This window comes from Prionailurus bengalensis, chromosome B3 (assembly GCF_016509475.1).
Source record: "Prionailurus bengalensis isolate Pbe53 chromosome B3, Fcat_Pben_1.1_paternal_pri, whole genome shotgun sequence".
NCBI lineage: Eukaryota > Metazoa > Chordata > Mammalia > Carnivora > Felidae > Prionailurus > Prionailurus bengalensis.
In genome coordinates, this window is record NC_057355.1 from 50,347,505 (window position 1) to 50,364,599 (window position 17,095).

The 17,095-nt window shown below is 35.1% G+C and overlaps 1 protein-coding gene across 4 annotated transcripts in view; it reads right to left on the reverse strand.

The window, feature by feature from the left end:
* UNC13C (unc-13 homolog C) overlaps positions 1 to 17,095 on the reverse strand; it is a 617,803-nt gene that overhangs the window by 313,444 nt on the left and 287,264 nt on the right. The gene's annotated exons all lie outside the window — the stretch shown is intronic.

Genomic DNA, 17,095 nt, shown 5'->3' on the forward strand with positions numbered 1-17,095 from the left:
TATGATATGTATGTGTGGAGGCTGAAAGTATAAACTAGTAAAAACAAAGAGTAAAACTGTGATATTCAGGGACTGAGTTTGGGAGAGTGAGAGGTTTTGTTTAAGGGTACAAACTTGTAACTAGTAGATAAATGAGTCCAGGAGAGCTAATGCATGGTAGACTGAATACAGACAACATTACAATCATCAAATGTACTTAGAGACTAGATCATAATTATTCCCTCCACAAAAAAAGAAATAACTATGTGATATGATAGAGGCACTAACACCATATTAGTAATATTACAATATATAAATGTATGAAATTAAGGTATTATACACCTTAAATTCACATAATGTGTTTTTTTTAATTTATTTAAATGTAAGCAGGTTAACATACAGTGTAGTATTGGTTTCAGGAGTAGAAACCAGTGATTCATAACTTATATGTCACACTCAGTGCTCATCCCAACAAGTGCCCTCCTTAATCCCCATCACCCATTTATCCCAACCCCACCCAATACCCCACCAGCACCCTTCAGTTTGTTCTCTGTATTTACGAGTCTCTTGTGGTTTGCCTCTGTATTTGCTTTATCTTATTTTTCCTTCCCTTCCCCTATGTTCATCTGTTGTGTTTCTTCAATTCCACATATGAGTGAAATCATATATTTTTCTTTCCCTGCCTGACTTATTTTGCTTAGCATAGTACACTCTAGATCCATCCACATTGTTGCAAACGGCAAGATTTCATTCTTTTTGATCCCAAACCAGATAAAAACCCCACTAAAAATAAGAATTTCAGGCCAATATCCCTCATGAAACTGGATGCAAAAATTCTCAACAAGATACTAGCAAATCACATTCAACTGTACATTAAAACAATTATTCACTCAGATCAAGTGGGATTTATTCCTGGGCTGCAGGACTTGTTCAATATTCTCAAATCCATTAGTGAGACACACCACATTAATAAAAGAAAGGATAAGGACCATATTATCCTTTCAATAAATACAGAAAAAGCACTTGACAAAATACAGCATCTTTTCTTGATAAAAACCCTCAAGAAAGGAAGGATAGAAGGAACATAGCTCAACATCATAAATCCATACAATGTTACACCTCAAATGTATTTCAAGTAAAAATAGCAGGTATAAAACTGGAGGCCGAAATGGCACTCTCAAAAATAGGAGAAATGTTTATGTGCATAAGAATGTGTATCTAAGATGGGTGTGGTTTCTACTCACCATTTTTTGGTGCACCATGTATTTTTCCAAGCTCACTTTATTCATTGTTTTTCTTAGGACAAGTATTTCCTTTCCCTACTCCTGTACCTGATAAACATTTACCTGTCTTTCAAAACTCAGATGAAATATCATCTGTGAATGAAACTTCCCTGAGAGTTTCTGTGGCTTTTTATTTTCTCATATTTTAATCCCTCATACCTGTAGCAAATAGATACTCAAAATTTCTTACTGGAGAAAAAAAAAAGAAATATCACAGAGTTCCTGTTTCTCCACATTCTCACCAACAATTATTAGTTCTGGCCTTTTTTATTTGCCATTCTGACAGGTGCAAGGTATATCTCATTGTGGATTTGATTTACATTTCCCTGATGATTAGTGATGCTGAGCACCTTTGCATGGGTCTGTTGGCTATCTGTGTATTTTCTTTGGAAAATTGTCCATTTAATTCCTCTGACCATTTTTTAACATAATTGTTTGTGGGGTTTGCAGTTGAGTTTTATAAGTTCTTTATCTATTTTGGATATTAACCCCTTATCATATATATCATTTGCAAATACCTTCTCCTATTCAGTAGGTTGCTTTTGTTCATAGTTTCCCTTACAATGCAAAAGCTTTTTCTTCTGTGTTGTTAACTATGTGGAGAAAAGGGACACTGTTGGTGGGAATGTAAATTGGTATAGCCACTGTGGAAAACAGTATGGAGGTTCCTCAAAAAATTAAAAATAGAAATACGCTACTATCTAATAATTCCACTACTTGGTGTTTACCCAAAGAAAACAAACACAAATTCAAAAAGATACATGACCCCTATGTTCACTGCTGCCTTATTTATAATAGCCAAGATACGAAAGCAACCAAAGTGTCCACTGATAGATGAATGGGTAAAAGAAGATGTACACACACATATCACAATGGAATATTACACAATCCTTAAAAAGGAAGAGATCATGCCACTTGAGATAACATGGATAGATGCTATGTAGATAACATGGATAGATGGAGAGGGTATTACACTAAGCGAAATAAATCAGACTGAGAAAGACAAATACCATATGGTTTCACACATATGTGGAGTCTAAATATCAAATGAACAAACAAATGGTAAGAATCAGACCTATAAATAAAGAAAAGTGATGGCTACTAGAGGAAAGGGTTGTGGGAAGATAGGCAAAATGGGTTAAGAGGAGTGGAACATACAGGCATCCACTCATGGAAGGAGTAAGTCATGGGAATAAAAAGCACAGCATAGGGAATATAGTCAGTAATGTTGTAATAGTGTTGCATGGTGACACATGATGGCAACATTTCCGGTGAGCACAGCATAACACACAGAGTTGTTGAATCACTATGGTATACACTTGGAACTAAGGTACCATTGTGTGTCAACTATACTTAAATAAATAAAATATCACTTAAGAGTAATCATACTCTTGTGATAGCTCATTAAACATTACAAATATATTCATGTTTAAATTTGTGGCACAATTATGTAGTTGAAATCGAACCATTTGTTTGAAGTTAGAAATAAAGTCCACTTTAGATGTGTGCTTGACATTTATTTGCCATTTGAATATAGACATTATCTTCCCAAGTCTGACTTTAAGTGGTGACATGCATTTTTTTCTTAAACTTACTTCTCCCTGAAATAAAGAAGCTGTATGTCAACGACTTGTAAAGCAAAATATAATACAACTATAAAGGTTCTGGAAGAGTGTATGTTGCCATTGTTTTGTGGTTATCTTATTATAGCTCCAATACCCCAAAGTCTGTGATGCAGAGAAGTTATGCCATTTTCATTTTACTTTCAAGGCCAAAGTGTATTAGGCTTGATGGAGTAATAAAAAAGGCTTGGAAAAATATCCACCTGATACAAATTTCATTTGAGCCACTTACTAGAAATATGATTTGGGCCAAATTATGCAGTTACATTGAGTCTCCATGTCCAATCTATAAAGTTAGAATATCAATAATTATCTGTTAAAGATGATTATTTATATAACACTTAGAATGATATTGGGCATTTAGTAGGTTTTTAAGTACAGCTAAGGAATGAATGCAGCTACTTTTATGACTCAAACATATAAATATCATTTGCCTCTAACAGAGAAGAACAAGTTACTGCAGATACAGGAAACAGGAAAAAATATAATTAGTCTGGTTATCAGAATAGGAAATTTATTAAATAATCAATGTATACTAATGCAATAAAATCTTATTCAACTAACAGCTCAGAGACCAGAGCCAGCTTTGGATTCTGTGTCTCCCTCTCTCTCTGCCCCTCCCCAACTTGTACTCTGTCTCTCTCTCTCTCTCTCAAAAATAAATAAATAAACAAACAAATAAATAAATAAAACATTTTTAAAAATTAAAAAGATTGAGCATCCTTTTACCAATTGTCACTGCAATGAGCATAATTCATGTTATTATATATTTGTATTCAGTGCATTATTTATTAAATGTCTGAAAAGGTGGAAAAAAAAGTAATAAAAAGTACCCTTCTCTGCACCCCTCTCACACCCTGTATATCCAAGAGACCTCTACAGAGCTTATGACTATTTCTGGCCAGAGAAAAAGGGTTCAACTAAATAGGCAGAATTTATCTCGGGGGAGAACAGAATCAGTGAGCATTAGTTTCTATGGCACCTAACTTGCCTTTCTCTTAGATTCTCCCCATCACCCTTTATTAGAAAAGATGAGTTCTCTTCTCCCATGAAACAGTAAAGCAATGATGGAAAGGTCAGCAACAAGTTGCAGTTACAACAACCGTCTGATCAGACTTTATGTGAACACTACACTTGAATCAGGAGCAGCAATCAGGTAATTGCTATTAGCTAATTAGGTAAATACTATTAGCTAACAGCCATCTCATTCCCAATATCGGCAACACAGCACAGCTTAAGGAAGACTTCAGCAGTGATCATTAAGGAATTGCAAAAGAAGAGAAGCAATGTCTGGGAATCATACATTCCAATTAGCTTTTCCACTTAAATCTAAGCTTCAACCAACTATCTGGAATGGGGTAACTGCATTTACGAATTCATTAATAGTAACATTGGTTATATTTCAGTCCTCCCTGGACTCTTTTGAGGTGGATGCTACAAAAAATACCAAGAGATGGAATCCAAAAAGAAAAAAATAAAATAATAAGCCACTGCACAAACACAACAAAGCAACTGAGAGCATCTGTGATATTTGGGCATCTACATTAGCTAAACTTTATCACTAAAATGAAAACTCAAAGTGTCTTGAAAATTTAAGTTGAATGTTTGTAATTATGAACGGCTAGAAGAAAAATTTAGCCAAACGTTTGACTGTTTTCAAACTTCCAAAAGTTTGTATAACAAACATAAAACAATCCAATTTCATCAACTGTACACACAATTTAAGTTAACAAAAGTATGCAAAAACATTATCAACCAGATACAAAGTTAAGACTGATTATTCAGGTAAAATTTTAGTATAAGATACTTTAAATTGAATCATATGAAGTTGCCATTTCTACAGGTCAGAAGGTTGACTATCAACAATTTCATATGACCCAACCTAATAATAAACAGTTTTATATAATGAAGTTTTGTTTGTATCCTAGTTTGTACTTGGTAAGATTAAAGAAATAAAAAAGAAATAAAAACAACTAGTGTATTCACAAAAACTTGCCCGATTATTAATCAAGATACTGAAGCAATTAGGAGAGGTATGGGAGGGTACTGTGTATGTATGTATTTATTTAATAGGCTCCATACCCAACACAGGATTGAACTCACAATCCCGAGATTATGAGTCCAATGCTCTGCCAGCAGAGCCAGCCAGGTGCTCCTGGGAAGGCAAATTAATTACCAGATAATTTAACAATGCAGTTGAGAAAGCTGTGGAGATCTTCAAGATTTACTAAATTTGATTCTCTTGAGAATGGCATCGATCCCAGAGGAGATTACTAAAATATTATCATAAATGCTTTACAAGCAACTCATCTACTCTTCAAGGATTTTCCCATCCCAATCCTCCAATGCAACAGTAGATTAATTTTGTCTAGTCAAAAAATACAAAGGTTTTAAGCTCATGTGAGAATTTTATTGTCCTGACATTTGACCCCAAAGTGGAAGACCTTCGAAACTTCTGGCTGTTAAGGAGTTTAGTGGGTTCTAGAAAGGTAAGATCCATACTCTTAAAGGGCAGTAAATTTTTTAAAAATTAGATTTTAAATAAGGGGTGAAAAAAGAATAGAGTTCAGAATTAAAAAAAAAAAAAAAAAGGAGGGGGGTGAATAGTAAAAGCTAGGCAAAACAGTCACAGATGTAAGGTCACCGCCAGATGAGAAAGTCAGTGAGGAGTTAGCCAGGTTAGCAGATAGCATTCACAAATATGTGTTACTCTTGACTTGCATGTTGCACAAATTCCTGGTATGTACATATAAAGTCTTCTAGAAGGACTCACTACTCCTGATTGTACATGGCTACTAGCTGTTTTTAGAAATACTTTCTATCCCCTGAGCTCTCGGAAAAGCCAGTGCACAAATGTATCAACTTAATTTTCCCTCAATTTACCATTTTATCCACAACTTTACTCCTATATTGCAAAATATTTTGTGTTCAAATCATTTAGTTTCTTTTCAATCCTAATGACTGAATACACAACTGAAAAATAACACTGGATTAGTTGCTTCAATTTCTCCTTGGAACAAAGCAAGGTATAAATGAGCAATAGTTTACAATTAAATATTTAATTAAGCATTAAATAGTTAAGCATTAAGAATAAGGCTTTAAATCACTTCAAATATAAATCTTATGTTAGTAGTGTTAAAAAAATAAAGTCACTGTCTCCTTTTTTGATGGAATTTTCCAAACACACATACTTAATTATCTGTCAATAATAAACTTTCATAAAGTAATAAATGTATGATGTGAGAAAGATCCCTGGATATCATCTTGAGGTATGCTAAATGTTCCCACAGAATTCGTGGTAATTTTCCACCTTGTTTTTTTTTTATCCTTACTTCTGTGTGGAAAGAGTGAAAAAGGATAACACGATCTAGTCAAAACAAAAGCTCAAGAGGTTACTTTCACTGCTTATTTCACTCTAACCAAATAAAAATTCATTTTGTACTTTTTGTCCCTTCAGGTCCAATTCAATTCAAAAACAGCAAAGTTTGTCAGATAGACACATAACTGAAAGAAAATAATAAGCTTATTATGAAGGCTAAGGACATTTATAGAATTTTCATCAGGCAGGAAAACAGATACCGCAAATACTAAAAAAAAAAAAATGTCTAAGTTCACTAATTCTCAAGGAGCATACACAGAGAAGAAAGATCTTTGGAACATCTTGGGGAAAAAAATGTCACTGAAGGAACAGTAAGAAGGAAGAAGTTGGGGTTAAGAAATAGTGAAAATGAAAAAAAAGTTTATAAAAGACACTTTCATTGGTAAGAAATTAACTTCAGAAATTATCATTTGAAAATAATTATTAAGTATATTATTTAGAAAAAAATATTTTTAGGCTTATTTTTTACCCAACATCATTTTAGGAGATTCTCTCCCTCAAGGAGCTCAAAATATAAGTGCGAAGAGGACACTAATATACATAAAAGACATGAAAATCGTTATGGACTAAAACAAAACTGATCTAAAATGTTGTGTAACTACTAGGAAAATACCATCAGTGCAAGTGGAAGTGCCTAAGATGTCACAATTTTTGAGTAATGACATTATATATAAAAATCAATAAGCTATGAAAAATTTACAACAGTACTATGTACCAATTTAGCCCCTCCAGGAACCTCTAGTGAGAGAGTCAAGTACTTAGAGAAAAAGGCAGAGGCTGGCTGTACAAGTTATAACTTCAACAAAGTCTGAGACTCATGTTTTCAGCTGCAAATGTGTAGAAATGCCTAATGACCCGGAGTTGCTTCTAGAATTTAAATGCTATTAAACGTGTAGAACACTGTAAACGATAAACAGGCAGAACACAAGGAATGGTAGTGATGGCGGTCACAGACATGATCGTTGTCATCACCATCATCGTAGAAGAGAAATTCTGTATCATGAATTGTAGAGTGTAAATGCATAATTAATGGAGTACTGATTTTTATTAAAAAAATTTTTTAATGTTTATTTTTGAAACAGAGAGAGACAGAGTGTGAGCAGGGGAGGGACAGAGAAAGAGGGAGATACAGAATCTGAAGCAGGCTCCAGGCTCTGAGTTGACAGCACAGAGCCCGATGCAGGGCTTGAACCCATGAACCGCGAGATCATGACCTCAGCTGAAGTCAGACACTTAACTGACTGAGCCACCCAGGTGCCCCTGGAGTACTGATTAACAGAAGGATGAAATTAATTTTTGTCACTGGATTTTTAGCTTATTGAGGTAAAACTGGCAGTTAAAATGTATAATTTACCAGATCTTGGCAAATGTATTCGCCCACGTAACCACAACCACAGTCAAGAGAATTAACACATCTGGTGCAGCCGGGTGGCTCAGTTGGTTAAGTCTCCCACTTTTCAGCTCAGGTCATGATCCCAGGGTCGTAGGAGATTCAGCCCCATATCTGGGCTCTTGGACTCAGAGACTCTCTGTTCAGGGTGGAGCCTGCTTAAGATTCTCTCTCTCACTCTCTCTTAAAAACAAAAAACAAAGAACAAAAAAAAAAAACATATCCATCACCTCCAAAAGCTTTCTTGGACTTCTTGAAGTCAATTCCTCTTATCCTTTCCCTTTCTGACTCCCCAGGCAACCACTAACCTAATGTCTTATAGTGCTAGTTTGGTATTAGTTTCTATTTTTATTTTTCTATAATTATATAAAAAATGAATAAAACTGTACACTTTTTTTAAAATTCCTTCAGTTAACTTAAGATTTATTCATGGTGTATACCAATAATAGTTCAATTCTTTCCAGTACTAAGTAGTATTACAGCCAAAGTATATATATGCCACAACTTGCTTTCCTGTTCACTTGTTAATGAAAATTTGGTTTTTTAGTCTTTATCTATTACAAAGAAATCTGCTATAAATATTTTTGCATGAATCTTTCTTTTTAAGAAACTAATGGGATTTCCCAAGTGGCTGTACCACCTTAGATTCTCACCTGCCAAAGAGGTCCAGCTCCTCCTCATTTGTGACAATACTGGGCAACAGAAGCATAAGGTCTAAAGGAGACAACTGGAAGTGTACTATTATAAGGTTTTTATACTGCATGTGAAGTATAATATCACTGATAAGTTAATTGTGATAATTTAAATATATATACTATACATCCTAAAGCAACTGCTAAAATAAGAAAATGAGATACAACTCCAAGTAGATCAGATGCAGTCATAATAGTTGACAGGTCCAAAAGAAAAAAAAAAAAAGAAAAAGGCTAGAACTGATATATGAATTCAGCAAAGTCACAGGATATAAAATCAATGTACGGAGATCAGTTACATTTCTGTACACCAATAATGAAGCAAGAGAAAGGGAAATCAAGAAATCGATCCCATTTACAATTGCAACAAGAACCATAAAATACCTAAGAATAAACCTAGCCCAAAAGGTAAAAGATCTGTATGCTGGAAGCTCTAGAAAAATTATAAAAGAAATTGAAGAAGACACTAAGAAATGGAAAAACATTCCATACTCATGGATTGGAAGAACAAATATCGTTAAAATGTCGATACTACCCAAAGCAATCTACACATTCAATGCAATCCCAATCAAATTGTACTAGCATTCTTCTCAGAGCTACAACAAACAATCCTAAAATTTGTATGGGACCACCAAAGACTCTAAATAGCCAAAGTAACATTGAAAAAGAAAACCAAAGCTGGAGGCATCACAATTCCAGACTTTAGCGTGTATTACAAAGCTGTAATCACCAAGACAGTATGGCATTGGCACATAAACAGACACATAGACCAATGGAATATAATAGAGAACCCTGAATTGGGCCCACAAATGTATGGCCAACTAATATTTGACAAAGCAGGAAACAGTATCCAATGGAAAAAAGAGTCTTTTTAGCAAATGGTGCTGGGAGAACTGGACAGCAACATGCATAACAATGAATCTGGACCAATTTCTTACACCATACACAAAAATAAACTCAAAATGGATCAAAGACCTAAATGTGAGATAAGAAATCATCAAAATCCTAGAGAAGAAAACAGGCAACAACCTCTTTGACCTCCAATACAGCAACTTCTTACTTGAACTATCTCTGAAGGCAAGGGAAGTAAAAGTGAAAATGAGATACTGGGACCTCATCAAAATACATACATACATACATACATACATACATACATACATACATACATACTTCTGCAGAGCAAAGGAAACAATCAACAAAACTAAAAGGCAACCAATGGAATGGAAGAAGATATTTGCAAATGACATATCAGATAAAGGGTTAGTATCCAAAATCTATAAAGAACTTACCAAACTCAACACCTGAAAAACAAATAATCCAGTGAAGAAATGGGCAGAAGACATGAATAGACACTTTTCCAAAGAAAACATCCAAATGGCCAACAGACGCATGAAAATACGCTCAACATCATGCATCATCAGGGAAATACAAATCAAAACCACAATGAGATACCACCTAACAGCAGTGAGAGTGGTTAAAATGAACAACTCAGGCAACAACAGAGGTTGACCAGGCCATGGAGAAATGGGAACCCTCTTGCACTGTTGGTGGGCATGCAAACTGGCGCAGCCACTCTGAAAACAGTGTGGAGGTACTCAAAAAATTGAAAATAGAATTACCATACACCTGAGTAATAGCACTATTAGGAATCTTTCCAAAAGATAAAGAAGTACTGATTCATAGGGGCACATGATACCCTATCAACGGACAAATGGATAAAGATGTGTTTTATATACACTTGGCAATGAGAAAGAACGAAATCTTGCCACTTGCAAAAATGTGGTTGGAACTGGATGGTACCATGCTAAGTGATATAATTCAGTCAGAGTAAGACAGATATCATATGTTTTCACTCATATGTGGAATGTGAGATACTTTATAGAAGGCCATGGGGAAGATAAGGGGAAAAATAGCTTCAAACAGAGAGGAAGGCAAAACGTAAAAGTCTCTTAAATACAGAGAACAAACTGAGGGTTGATGCAGGGTGAGGGAGGGAATGGGTGATGTGCATTGAGGAAGCACTTGTGGGATGAGCAGTGGGTGAGTGTTGTACGTAAGCAATGAATAATGGGACTGAACTCTCGAAACCAATGGCACACTGTATGCACTGTATGTTAGCTAACTTGACAATAAGGTATATATTTTTTAAAAAGGCAGAGAAAAAAGGAGACAACTTATTCTTCTACTAATTATGGAATGGTGTTTCATTGTGGTTTTGCCTTCCTGAATGATTAATGACATTGAGCATGTTTTCATATATTTATTTCCTATTCCTGCAAATATTCTGTGTGCCTTTCAAAATAATATGTATTCTGTTGTTCTTGGGTGAAGTGTTTTAAGCAGCAGACCCACAAGAAATAGACCTATTTGTGTCTTCATATATCTAAAATGTATTTCTTACAGGCTGGATATTGTTGGGCTTTGCTTTTTTGTTCGATATGACAATCTCTGCCTTTTAAACCTAGTGTTTAGACTTTTCACATTGAATTTGATCAATGAAATGGTTAGGTTTTAATCTATCATCTTGCTATTTTTAAATTTTCCTCTTAGTTTTTTTTAACCCACTTTTCCCTTTTTTTCTGTTTTGGATTTTGAGTAGTTTTTATAATTAAAATTTATCTATTTTGTTGGTGTATTAACTATATTATGTTTGTTCTATAATTTTAGTGCACAGACTTTATAGTACACACCTTTAATTTATCATCAAATAGGGGTGCTTTAGTGGCTCAGTCAGTTAAGTTTCTGACTTTTGATCTCACACTACCTGAGATCAAGCCTCATGTCAGTCTCTGTACTAACAGCACAGACCTGCCTGGGATTGTCTCTGCCCCTCCCCAACTCTCTAAAAATAAATAAATAAATTTAGGAAAAAAAATTAAAATAAATTATCACAATCTACAATCAGTGTCATATCCTTTTAATCTTTCTGCAATTACCATATATTTTAATTATTACATGAGCAAGTAATAGTTGTTATTTAAATACGGAGTAATCTTTTCAATAAATAAAAATATCATAATGGTTTATTATATTTGTCAATATAGTTAATATCGGCCAATGTTCTTTATTTCTTTTTATGCATTTATATAAATCTACATTTTCATCTAGTATTACTTTTCTTCTGTTTGAATAACTTTCATTAACACTTCTTACAGCGCAGGTCAGAAAGAAAGGAATTCTTTCAGCTTTCCTATGTCTGAAAAAGCCTTTATTTTGCCCTATAAATTATTTTGCCACATCTGGTTTTGAAAGGTATTTTCCCTGGGTATAGAATTCTACTTTGACAGTTTTTGTCCTACTCAATTATTACTAACATCATTTCTTATGAGAAGTATGCTGCCATCTTTATTTATCTTACTCTGCATATAATGTGTCTTTTTTCTCTAGAAGCCTTCAAGATTTTCTCTTCTCTCCTGGTTTTGAATAATGTGATGATGATGCATCTTAGTGTAATTTTTTTCTCCATTTTCTTATGCTAGAGGTTAAGCTTCTTGAGTCTATGGGTTTCTACTTTTGATCTAACTTGGTAACAAATGGCTATTATCTCCTCAATTTTTTTTACTGTACCGACCTTTCTTCTTTGTCCTTTAGAATACTCCAATTACATGGTTTTGGGTGCTTTAAATGGTCTCATTGCTGTATATATTTTTTACCTTTTCTGTGTTTCTATTTTGCTATCATTATATCCTTAATAGTCTTTTCTTCTGTAATACTTAATTTATAATTCCTAATCAGTGTACTTTTCATTTTGTACATTGTATGTTTAGTTTATAGAAGTTAGGTTTGTCTTTTTTTTGTTTTTGTTTTAAATAGCTTCCATATCTCCATTTCCATATCTTGTTCTCATATGGGATTGTTTTATACTGACTTTTCCATGGTTCTCTTTGTATGATTGGTTTGAACAAATGATCCTCATAACTGAATGAAATAGCGTGGAAAGGGCCTTTACTGTGGTCATAGAAGAAAATGAGTGTTGGTTCTTTTACTCAACTTGCTAGATAAAATCATTAGAAATTATCTATTGACCTCTCATCTGTAAAATGACAATAACAACAATGCTTTGTAAAGCATTGTGAAGTGTAATATATGTGACAGGAAGGGAGACAGAGTAAATAGCTACACAAATATAAATGCCTATAATTATGATATTTTCAATGATTTGAGTTTTAGATTCTCCTTCCTAAACACTAAGATTTCTTCAACAAGGCACTTGCCTATTAGAACTTTTTTTTTAATGTCCTGTGGTGAGATACATTTAAATTTTTTTTAATGTTTGTTTATTTTTGAGAAAGACAGAGACAGGATGCAAGTGGGTTAGGGGCAGATAGAGAGGGAGACACAGAATCCGAAGCAGGCTCCAGGCTCCGAGCTGTCAGCACAGAGCCCGACATGAGGCTCCAACTCACGAGCTGTGAGATCATGACCTGAGCTGAAGTGAGATGAGCAACTGACTGAGCCACCCAGGCACCCCTCTATTAGAACTTCTTTTGTTCAGCTTTCAAATATTAACATACTTAAATACCCTTTATTTAGAAAAAAATAACTTCTATTGTCAAAGCTAGCCAAAGCGGCAACACCAGGCAGACTTGCCCATTCACTCCTAACTTCTAAGGATGGACTCTCTCTGTCCCCAGCTGATAAGGGGGGGGGGGAGGGGGGCTCTTAAGGGGAAGTAATCATCTTTTATATTTACCTCAGTGTCTGTAGTATCAAGAGTGAATTATTTCCCTAAAGATTGTCAGATATGGTACTGAAAAAAAATGCCCAGGAAATCAAATTTTTACTTTATTGTTCTGGGTCATTAGAGATCTGCAAACTTCCATTTTGGCAAAATATGACTATCATGCTGATCTTCTTTTCCTGCCTTCAAAATGGTTGGTCTACACATGGGGTACAATCCAAGAAGTAGGAGGAAGAACCAAGTAGAGGTTGACTGGAATTGTAATCTTTGAGTCTCAAAACACTTGAAAGATCCAGATGGTTCTGGTGCCTTGACTAGATATAGTCTACTCAGGGGCAATTGCTTTAACCTACAAAGCCAAATTAGTCACCAGGAGACCACCAGGATTTTCCTCCTTCCCTTCCTCACACAAAGCACAACTGATGGGTGTAAGGTGTTCTTATCACATAATGACCAATAACACATAACTTATATGCTTTATTTTATAAAGATGAGTTGGACTAATTGGTTAAAATGCAAGGAACCTTCTTGGCAAAAACTCTTGAGTGCTAGAGTTGAGAGACACATGGCCACAGGGCCAAGGCCATTATGGACCACATCGAAGTTAATGATATGAAAAGCTATTTAATAGTGATCAGGAATCAGACCAGAGTAGAGAGGAGAGAAGGAAGAAGAAAGAGAAGTGGGAGGGAGAGCAGGAGGGATAGAGTGGCAGGATAGATGGAGGGAAAAGAGAAATAAGAAGTGGAGACAGGGAAAAACAGATACAGATGAACAAACTGTCAGAGAACAGAGAGGAAAAAAAGAGCATATTGACTGCTGCCATTTTGGAGTTCTTGTTTGCCTTTTCCTGGATTCCTGCAGGGGCTTTCTGTGTCTGTGTAATAAAATCTGTTTCAAAATAATCCCTTTTCCATAGACTAGTTTAAGTATAGCACCCTTATAGAATAGTCCTCACTGCCCCCAAGGGTTTGCTGTTTTTAATCCAACTGCTTCCTCAAGATTTAGGGGGATTGTGTTTAAATTCTATTTAATTCTCAGTTTGCAACTAAGTACAAGGCCTTTTATACCTTGGCCTATGGACTATCACAGTGCTATCTCCAAGTATCTGTCCTGATCTGAAATTTTAGTGTTTGTTGACTGGCAAATCAACTCTCTTTGGAGACCTTAAGTTCACACCTCAGTGACTTCAGCCCAAATCTGTTTCCACATACTCTTCCTCTCCTTATTACAAAACCCTTAGTTTCTGGTATGAAGCATTGATAAAGTAAAGCTATTCTACTGACTCTGCTGTGTGGATGGGTAATGGCTCAATCTCATTTACTAAGTAAAAGGCAGTACTGGTTATTATATCTCCCTACTACCAGGCATACTCACAATACAGACAATGATTAGTAAACAAATTTCTAATCCCACAAAGTGTGACTAAATTCTTTGCTTTAGACAGTTATGGAACAATCTTCCTGACAAATGACTTCTTGATGTTAACACCATTGTTGTAAGCTAGCACAGACAACTGAGGAAATATTCCTTTCCCAACTAGCCCAGAAAAGGCCTGTGCTAGTGATCTAAGCAATAAATCAAATCACTGATCACATGCAGGTTGTCATTTTAAAATACTGATCTGCTGTGCTATGGAGATATTTGTATTTAATTGTAGTATTTAAATAAGCTATCTCCTATAGAGCTTGGTTTATGCTTAATTCCTGCTCAGCCCTCAGCTGAGCAGCACATGAAAAGGTGGAGAGCCATGGGCCTGAGGCACCCTGTGTGCCCCGTATCTGGTTAGCTGTAAATTGAACATGGCTGACATTCTTCAAATGGATCAAGGCTATTACGCCTTTCTAAACAACAATTTTATGAGTTTCTAGTGCTTACATGTTAAGAGTCTGCATGTACAGTGTCTCTTAAAAGAAATTTTATTGACTAAAGGTAGGGAGTAATTTTTTTGCACACTGTCCATGGTGAAACAGATTCACAGGGGCTAAAGGGCTTCTGGATGTCAAGAGGCATGTTTATCCAAAAAAGTTCTGGAACTTAAGTTTATCAAGTTGTAGTCTAGATGGCTTTTTGGTGTAATGTGAAGTCACTCTTCAAGTCAGTACTTTCCACTGGCCTTGTAAGTACAGCGATTTGCATAAATGGGCACTTAGGAAATGTGGGTGGAATTTGATATCCACTAAGCAAGTGGAGGTGGTTGTCTAGTCAATTACATAAGTAAGGTGTTTAAACACCATTGCTGTGCCTGTTCAACACCACCATAAATAATGGGAATATGTTTGTACTCCTACCACAGGCATTGTGTTGACTAGACTATGTTATTAAAATAATTTTTTAGGGGCACATGGGTGGCTCAGTTGGTTCAGCATTGGACTTCAGCTCAGGTCATCATCTCACGAATGGTGGGTTTGAGTCCCACATTGGGCTCTGGGCTGACAGCTCAGAGCCTGGAGGCTGCTTCAGATTCTATGTCTCCCTCTCTCCACCCCTCCCCTGCTCACACTCTGACTCTCTCTCTCTCTCTCAAAAGTAAATAATAATCATTTTTTTAAAATTACAACAATTCTTTAATACAAATTTAAAAAAATAACTAACAAAGGGGAACCTTCTTGCTCTGTTTGTAGACACACAAATAGGTACAGCCACTCTGGAAAATAGTATGGAGTTTCCTAAAAAGTTAAATATAGAATTATCCTATGATCCAGGATTTGCACTACTAGGCATTTATCAAAAGAATACAAAAATACTAACTCAAAATGATACATGTTTCCTAATGTTTATAACAATCTATACAATAGCCAAATAAGAAAAGAGCTCAAGTGTCCGATGACTGATGAATGGATAAAGATGTGAGACATACACACAATGGAATAGTATTCAACCGCGAAAAAGAATGCAATCTTGCCATTTGCAAATGACATGGATGGAGCTAGAGGGTAATACGGTAAGTGAAATAAATCAGAGAAAGATAAATACCATATGATTTCACTCATATGTAGAATTTAAGAAATGAAGAAAGGGGAAAAAAGAAAGAGAGAGGGAAACCAAGAAACAGATTCTTAACCATAGAGAATTGATGGTTACCAGAGGGGAAGTGGATGGGGGATGGGTAAAATAGATGATGAGGATTAAGGAGAGTACTTGTGGTGAGCACCAGGTGATATATGAAAATGGTGAATCACTATATTATACACCTGAAATTAATATTACATTATATGCTAACTAAAAATTAAATACAAACTTTAATTAAAAAATAACACATGTCTGCCAGCTTCCCTATAGGAGGGAGTCAGCATGAAGTTTTGTTTTCATTTTATAATTTAGCAAAAACAAAGCACCAACTATCAACCATAGACTCTTGAAAGAATAGTATCTACATAACATAAATGTAAGCCTCTTAACTCCAAAATTTTATTCAAATAGGCAGATTATACTGCCATTTTCTCTCTAAAATCCACCGGAAGAAACTTACACCTTTTCCTCCTGGGGAAATGATTTGTGATAAGCATAAAACATTTCATTAACTATAGCATAGGAAAATAATATCGAATGTCATAATTAATTATGAAATGATCAAATATACAACTTACTAGGATCAAAGAGCAAAGATAACAAGCACCTTAGATTTATGTAATACTTTATCATTTCAAAGCACTTTCATATAGGTTATTTTAATTAATAGCCATATGATGCTTTAAAACTTGTATGTGTTTACAACCCCTCCTAACCTGTATTTCTGCAAGGGCTCAAATGGTCATGCCTCTGTTCTTGGCAGAAACCTTCTAGAGTGCCCCATTCTTAACTCATACAACATCCATAGTCTTATGAAGATTAAAATTTTAAACTTCTTTTTTTAACTCAAGGTAAGAGAGGTAAAATTAAAATAGAAATTACTTAGCATTAATCTCTTGAGAGTATCAGATTGCCATTAATGAGGGGTTATTAAACTTTCAAACAAAAAAAGTTTGAAAAATTACTTCATTTTCATTTTCATCTTATCAGCCTTGTGAGTGCCTGCCTTCTTCAGGTCAAAGGACTTTTCCCAAGAGAATAGTTTAGTTGTCAGAAA